This window comes from Oryzias latipes, chromosome 20 (assembly GCF_053564925.1).
Source record: "Oryzias latipes strain Hd-rR chromosome 20, Olatipes_Hd-rR_3.1".
Lineage (NCBI taxonomy): Eukaryota > Metazoa > Chordata > Actinopteri > Beloniformes > Adrianichthyidae > Oryzias > Oryzias latipes.
The window spans coordinates 8,561,775-8,570,658 of record NC_136256.1 but is presented as its reverse complement, the minus strand read 5'-3'; the positions used below and the strand labels follow the sequence as shown (position 1 = coordinate 8,570,658).

The 8,884-nt window shown below is 37.4% G+C and overlaps 1 long non-coding RNA gene across 1 annotated transcript; it reads left to right on the top strand.

Annotated features, from left to right (window-relative positions):
- Nucleotides 1-4,588: 4,588 nt before the first annotated feature.
- On the top strand, nt 4,589-6,456 carry LOC144988279 (uncharacterized). Its single transcript, XR_013652139.1, has 2 exons — nt 4,589-5,656; nt 6,091-6,456. It is a non-coding gene; the product is annotated as an uncharacterized LOC144988279 (long non-coding RNA).
- Nucleotides 6,457-8,884: the final 2,428 nt, after the last annotated feature.

Sequence of the window (8,884 nt, the reverse complement as noted above, 5' to 3'; positions counted from 1 at the left end):
AGAAGGAGGCAGGAGGTTCCAGGTGTAACTAAGTCTTTAATACTCGAAATCAACAAATCAAAAAACACTGCTAAGCAGGAAAACTCGAGGGAAACTAAATACACACAGACCAGACGAGACACACATGAGAGCAATAAGGGCAAATGGGGACCAGAAGTAAAACTCGAAACCATGACATTGAGGAAACCTTTCAAAATAAAACATGAAGCAGAACTCAAAACATTACATAAAAATAGAACCAAAAACAAAAGCAAAAAAAACTCAAACTGTGACACCAGTAATGTTAATCTAAAGTTACATCACCTCACCATCATGATTTCTGGCTAATTCAGTCAAATCTTATAATTCATCCAAAAGCATCCAATTTTGGATATCTGGAAAGCAAAACAAAGCTTACATTCATACTGAACACAACCCAGGCATGCAGCGGCTCCAGTTTCAATAGACAGACGTGATCCTGTCGTGCAACCTGAGCGTCAGGTGCAGAGCAATGGTCTGGCGGGTGCGTGTTTCAGCATTGCATCCAAAGTTCAAATATCGGTATCTTGACGAATAATTTGAGTTGTGTAAGTGGATCGGGACTCAGCTTTTGCCTGTGACATGAGACATTTTATTTGATCAGTGGGTGGAGTCCAACCATAATCGAAAAACAATTACATCAAATCAACCTTTATTTATATAGCACTTTTCCAACACATGTCTCTCAAGGTGCTTTGCATAGAATTTAAATTTAAAAACATAATGACAAGAAAAACGATGCCGCAACCCCCCACCACCACCACACACACACACACACAGACACAGGCCATGATAAAAAGAGTGATAAAATGATGGAATGTAGAGACCTGGCTATGTCCTGAAGTCTCCACATCAGTGACCCCCTACCCAAGTTCACGGAGTACACTACCACAGGACCCCCCAGATCCGATTGAAAGAGTCAGACCTAGGAGATCCCATTGCAGCGACCCCGTTCACTGACAAGGGTCAGTCACTGATGTGGAGGATCCCTCAGAGGAAAACACTACAGTTACAAATAAAATGTAAAAGTAATACAATTTAAATATATTTAAAAGATGAACAAGAAACAAATAATTACATAAAACATTAATAGACGTATAAAATGGTAAGTGTGAATTAGAAATCAATAAATAAAATAAACACAAATAAATAAATAAATGTATATACATATAAACATAAAACTAGTAAAAAAAAGAAAAAAAATTAAATATCAAATAAGTTCCTAAAATTGAACTAAAAGCTAGATTAAAAAGGTAAGTCTTAAGCTGTCCTTTAAAAACATGAACAGTCTCTGCGGCCTTGAGGCTCTCTGGGAGGCTGTTCCACAGGCGAGGTCCATGGTAACTAAATGAGGCCTCGCCGTATGTTTTAGTTCTAACTTTTGGTATGACCAAAAGGCCGGTATCAGAGGACCTCAGGGGTCATACTTTAAAATCATATTAGATAAATATTAAGGCCCGAGACCATAAAAACATTTATAAACCAATAAAAGAACTTTAAAATCAATCCTGAAAAACACAGGGAGCAAATGCAGCGATTTTAAAATTGGTGCAATGTGTTCCCGCCCCCTGGTCCATGACATAAACATATACATATACAATATGTTTGAATTTTGATTCAGTTATTTTGCTATACTTTAAATAAAATGCAGATGCTTTTACAAAAACAAAATCAGATTTGCACAATATATGGTCATAAACATGTGAAAAAACATTATGAACCAAGTCAACCACAAAAGCAGCAGATTGATGGGTTTTCTGGTGTAAATAGGCACCAAAAATGTCAGCAAATTGTAAAGCAGAGTAGAAACGCTATTAGTGCCCCATAAAAAAGGAAAGGTTTTTTTTTGCTGCACAGAAGTTTCAATGGATGCTCTAAAGGTAGAAGTGAAAATAGACTCTGTAACTGAATTTTACCAATAGAATTCAAATTTCAGGCAAAGGATTTCCTATAGGTTTCTTTGAAAACTAAAACAATTGAAAAAAAGACATTGAAAGGCGTTCATTTTTCCCTTCAGGTGCAGTGGCAGGGGTCATAGTTTAATCAAGCTAGGCACCTAAGATTAATGGATTTTTTGCCACCTTTTCTGATGTTTAGTGATTGATAAGAGTCACAATATTCAATAGAATTCATTATTTTTTATATTTTTCTTTTGTGACATTTAGTTTAGACTAATTCCTTCGGTCTACTCTAGTGACTGCTCTCATGTTGCTTGATTAAACTCAGAGGGGCTTTCTCACACTTTGAAAGACAGACATGTCTCGAACTCTCTTATTAAGTTTGCTTACATGCAGTGTTGGAGCAAATTACAACTTTATTTTTCTTAAAGGTGCATTTAGCCAAAATCTTGTTGGGCAAAAAAAACTATAATAAGCTGTGAACCCCGGGGAAAAAAGGGGGCCCACAAGGGGTGTTGTAAATATGGCCCGACCAGGCTCGGCCACTGTTGGAAGTTTGGCGGGGCCCAGCGCTCAGGGGCAAGGACCAGGACCCACCCCACAGGGACACGAACACCCCCGGCTCAGGTGTAATGTGAACCCCCCCCACCGTGCGGAGAGAGCATCGCCGGGCCCAGGAAGTCGGCACCCAGGGGACACGGCCGCCGTCGCCAAGGGGCCCGCACCCCCCACCAGGGAAGGGGTAGGGGACAGATGGACCCAGGTCCCACCTTCCTTGCAAAATGTGTGTACGTGTATGTGTGTTTGACAGGGTGTGTGTGTGCATGTGTGTGTGTTTATGTTGGAATGTATATATTGAAGGGGGAGGGGTGTGTGTACTAAGGGGGGTGCAGTTAAAATTGGCGAGTAGGGCACTAAAGGGACATCTCCTGATTACTCACAGTGATGTCCCCTCACCCTCCCCACCAAGGGGCCCTAAATGTCTAAGGTGCGGTTAAAATTGGCGGGTAGGGTGCTAGGAGGACATCTGCTGCTTGCTGGCAGTGATGTCCAAGCACCCCCTCTACCAAGGACCCTACATGTCTAAGGTGCAAATAAAACCGAAAGAGGGGGGGCCCACTCCATACGGCAACCATAGGAGGGGGGCCACTGCCAAGCTCCCCCCCGAGGCGCATCGCAGGCTTGACCCCCCACCCCCTCACCCTAATATGAGGTTAAGGGTAAGTTGGGGACAGCTGGTAGACTGTCCCCCGGTGGTCAAACAGCTGTCCCCCAGCCCCCCCCCCAGCAAAGGGGCCAGGGCCACCCAGCCCAGGGGCCCCACCCCCGGAGGCGCCGACACCCCAGGCCCGGCAACACCCACCCCACCATGAGAGAGAGGAGCCAGAAAGCGTCGCCCCCCCCCCGGAGCAAGCCCAGGCCCCCACCCCCAAACGCCGGCCCTAGAAGAGCTCTGAAGAGCTCTGAAAGAGGCCCTTTCAGCATATTCCTAAAGGCGTCACCACAGTGAATCAGCTCACTGATTCAGGTGGTTTGGCATAGATTTTTAGGCCGGACCCCCTTTCCTGACACAAACCTCTATTCTATCTGGGCTGGGGACCTGCACAGGGAGACCCAAACTTAGGCCACCTTATTGCCACATTGTTAGGCAGTAGCGTGAAGGGTTTGTCCAAGGACCCACACTGAATACATCCCATTATGCACCCTGGGAATCGAACCCTGATTTCCATGTGCCATCCCTGCACTTAATGTGTTTTTTAAATCCTAAATGTACGGTGGCCCTGAAGTGCAAACCATTCAACAAATCACTCGATACAAAAACATTTTTAAGATCACAGCAACAATTTAAGAAGCAGTATTACATTTTAAAAAACAAAACAAAATTTCAGAAACCAAAACATAAAAAAGAAAAAAGAAAAAAAAGAAAAAAAGATTTCAGAAAACAAAATTAATTTCCAGAAAAAAAAAGAAATATTACAAAATGAAAACATTTCAGAAAAAAAATTAATTTCCAGAAAACAAAATGAAATACAAAAAAATGAAAACATTTCAGAAAAACAAAATGAAATATTAAAAAATGAAAAACATTTCAGAAAAAATATGAAATATTAAAAAATGAAAAACATTTCAGAACACAGAATGAATTTCCAGAAAACAAAACGAAATCTTCAAAAATGAAAAACATTTCCAAACCGGAAGAAGCAGGTACTATGGGACAACGCTGATTGGATGATGATGTTTGTCAATCATTTGAACTGAAAAGTATTTTAAATGAAGCGATGACGGATTTTATCGTCCAAACAACAATGTACTATAATAATCCACGTATTTCCCATTTACATATTAAATCAAAAATGCAGCAAACAGATGATGAAAGTTTAAATTATTTTTTGAATATTTCGTCTGAAGCAAAACGGTCACCCGGAAGTAGTTTGTGTGGATGACGTCCGTTCTGCAGGTAAACAAAGAACGGGAGGGTAAAACGTTAACATAAACGTTAATCTTTGAATATTTAGCGGATGTGATGACAGAACGCACGCAGAAATATCAACACCAACCAGGTTTACAAATGTTTCAAAATGTCGTGAGAGGATTCTGTCTAGAAAGAAACGGGTTTTAAAGACGGCGCACATCAGGAATGCAGTCCCGCCATCCACAGATAAGGTATGGAGGCACATTTGTTTGATCTAATAAATGTAGCGTTAAACGTGATTTCTAGGTGGGTGTTTACAGACAGATCCAAGATCCTTTTTTTTTCTTTTTTCTTTTTCAATAAACTTTATTATTCAACACAATTAGAACAATAAGTATGACAGGAACAATAGTCATAACAACAACAATGTCAGGGGATGGTACATGGATTACAAAAAGATTACAGATGCTATGCATTGAAAATATTCAGAGACAGACAGTTTTCATAAATATGTATGGCCTTTTTGTTTAAACTATTAGAAATAGTATGTAAATAAGATTCTAATTCTTTAATTATTAAAGGGGAAAAAAGTTGTGATGAAGAAAACTTTTATTTATGAATATGAAATTTACCAAATATTATAATTAGATTAATTGCCAATTTTACATCTGATCTTATATTTTTTTCGTGTAGGCCAAATATGATATGTTCAAATTTCATCTGATATTGTGAATCTAATTTATAATTTATAAAACGTGCACAATCTTTCCAAAGTTTTTTAGTAGTATTACAATTCCAAAATAGGTGACTGATTGTTTCTGGGTGTTCTTTACAAAAGGCACAGTTGGGGTCAATAGTCTTCTTATATCTGATCATGTACTGATTAGTGGGATAGATTCTATGTAGGAGTTTGTAGGAGACGTCTCTCATCTTGTTATTAATTAATAATTTCTGATGCAGGGTCCAAACATTTTTCCAAGGCAAGTCAGGAATAAATTTTCTCCAATAAAAAACAGCAGAGGGAACCGAAATGACATTTTGCTGAAACAGGGCACGTATGATCTTGTTATTTTTTCGGGCACAGTTGAAACAAGATTTTCCAATAGTGGTGTCACTTAGAGACATGAAGGGAATATTTGCATCAAGTACAGTATTTTTAAAGAGTTCACAGATTTCATTAGTGACAGCATCAAAAACAATGGCATACTCTTCCAAGATCCTTCAGTCATACGTTAATGACAGGTTACCTCATCAGCTGGAGAGGGGGGTCACGTGGGCAGGATTCTCAGACAGGTGTACCAGCCGCATAAATCAGCAAAGCTGTCAGGTAAACTGCAGCAGTTTGTGTCTCAGAATAACATTTATGAATGCTTCTTATTCCCACTATTAAGATCTGTGACTTTAGAGTGTGTCAGTGCACAGAAACATGACAGTAAATGACTGGATGTGCACATCATCAGACACGTCCAGATGTGTAACTAAAGGTGGCAAAGTCTGTAGTGTAAAAGAAATCTTTAAAAAAAAACGTTTTAGTCTTTCAGGCAGAGGAGGAATACCAAATTGTTTTAGAATGTATTTTTTATAAGACTGAAATAATGTATTTTATGCTGGGTTTGGTGTTTTGACCCCTCCCTAATGAATTTCTGGTTTAACCCATTTTCTCCTCATTTTGATGAACTAAACTTTTTCCTGAATGAAAGATGAACGGCAGCCGATGTTTTTCTGTCAGGGATTTTTAATTTATTAATTTATCTCTGTCAGGGATTTCAATGGAGCTGGAGTCCAGTGCAGAGGAAGCTGCAAGCATGTACGAGCAGGAACTGGGGTCCCTTACCTGTGCATCTTCCTCTGGATGTGATGCTGAGCAGCAATGTGGACAAACCTTTCCTGACATGACTCTTTTTGATATAGTTGATAAGCACAAACAGACTTTCCCAGATGCATTTTTTCCTCCAATAAATGTGACTGACAGGTACGCTGAGTAAATGCTGATTGTAAGCGCAACACTTGATTGACTGCATGAAGAAGCCCATAAAGGAAAATCCACAACTGTTTCTTTGTTTCTGTTACTGAATAACGTATTCATGTTAAGTTTTCAATAAATATACTGCATTGCTACGAAACAAATTTGTTTATTTTCATATCCATTATTACAATCCTCACGTCAGCATTCAGTTTTTTCATTGACAAAGAAACATTTCTAAACAACAGCTTTCTAAATCAAACATCATCTTTGTTAATAAAGCTTTAAAACTTAAATGGTAAACATGGAAAAACTCCTAAATGAAGCAAGCCTAATATGAACATTTTAAACTGGAGTTTTGCTTAAAGGAACATTAAGTTGTTTGGAGTTGTACAAGTGTTTGATGCGATTCCTCAGATGTGATTTCCAGATCATCAGCCCAACGTAAAGCCAGGAATTGTGCTTCGTTTTTCACTCCCCACTGCATCATTTACAACTAATCAGGCTTATGCAGCAGGTTAAAGACTTTTTTTCAAAGGACCTGCAACTTAAAAAAAATAAATTAGATATTAAGGTTAAATAATATTTATTGATTACATTGCACATAAATCATGGTGACTTGCCTTTACATTGCACAATGATATGAATGACTTTAGTCTTCTTGTATTCCCATGTAGAGCTGCCATCTGTTCTTCTGCAGCACAAGCCTTTCTGGAACTTCGCATTGAGAAACTTCACCTGCAGGAATATCACATGTTAATTCAATTAAGTATTTTATAAACTTTTAAAGTTCATTTTTAAATTTCAGTATATGTGTATATGCATGGTTCAAAAATATACAATGCACTTAAATATTATTTCCCATAAGAACTTGTTTACTGATTTCAGTCTTAAAGTCGATTTTTAGCAACACTGATGCCATATAATTACTGTAATTACTGTATAAATCACAGAATCAGGCTGGCTCGGAGCTTTTTCTCTCATGTTGTCACCGAAAACGGGAACGGCTATCATGTGAAGACGGTTCGTCTCCATCGGGTTCCTTTTGCGCATGCGCAAGATAAAAAGAAATTATCTTTTCAAAGCAGCACTTTATCATCCTAAAATTAACATCCTTAGAGACATGTGACTGACAAAAGAAAAGATCACAGAATTGATTCTTACCTAAAGATGATTGACAGCGTGAAACTCGCAGCCGTAGACATTAGCGCACAGCGTTCAAAGTAAAAGTGCTCACAGACTACTTCCGGGTGACCGTGTGTCAGGCGAAATGTTAAAAAAAATAATTTTAAAGTTCATTAACAGTTTGCTGCATTTTTTATTTGATATATAAATGGGAAATACGTGGATTATTATAGTACATTGTTGTTTGGACGATAAAATCCGGCATCGCTTCATTTAAAATACTTTTCAGTTCAAATGATTGACAAAAATCATCATCTAATCAGCGTTGTCCCATAGTACCTGCCTCTTCCGGTTTGGAAATGTTTTTAATTTTTGAAGATTTCGTTTTGTTTTCTGGAAATTAATTCTGTGTTCTGAAATGTTTTTCATTTTTTAATATTTCATTTTTTTTTCTGAAATGTTTTCATTTTTTAATATTTCTTTTTTTTTCTGGAAATTAATTTTGTTTTCTGAAATTTTTTTTTTTGTCATTTTTGTTTTTCAAGTTTTGGTTTCTGAAATTTTGTTTTGTTTTCTAAAATGTAATGCTGCTTTTTAAATCTTTTATTTTTTTTTAATTGTTGTTGTGATCTTAAAAATGTTTTTGTATCGAGTGATTTGTTGAATGCTTTGCACTTCAGGGCCACCGTATAAATGTCATGTCATGAAGGTCCTTCAAGCCTATCCCACCTATCACAGGGTCCAGGAAGAGCAGGGGTGGGTAATTATTTTAACCCGCGGGCCACATTGGGTTCTAAAATTCGATAGAAGGGCCCGACCAGAAGCAGATGCGTGGAGTGAGAATGATATAATATGGAATGTAGATGAAAACATTTGAATTGAAAATTATGTTCTAAAACAGAATATTCTAGAGTTTTTAGTTTAAAACTTTTCTTCCCATTTTAGATCTCTTTATTATTGTGAAGCCTTTTGGTACCTTCAAGGAATTGTATAGTTCTAAATGAATCAAGTTTCATTCATTCATGATCCTTTTAATTTTTTTATTTTTTTTTTATTTGAAATGGTTTATTTCAAGCAATCAAATAGAAATAATACACAAAAACAATATAATCATCAGTTATACATTCATACAGTAACTAATCAAACTTAGGATAATTAGACATAATTAATAAATATTGCTTGAAAGGGAGTGGAAGGAAGCGAACTTATATAATCCCGTTATACTATAACCATTTTATTACATGATTTATCAATATCCGGTTCCTAGGTTTTATCAGACAGAATTAATAATCATAAGGTATCAATAAAGCACATGCCAAAGATGAATTACTTAAGTACTACGTCAAAAATAACTATTTTAGAAATCAACATGGCAAATGCAGCATCTGAAATATATGCAAATTATGTTACTTTTAAAAGTCATGCTTTAAAACATAATACTATATCAGTAAAATAGACACAACACTG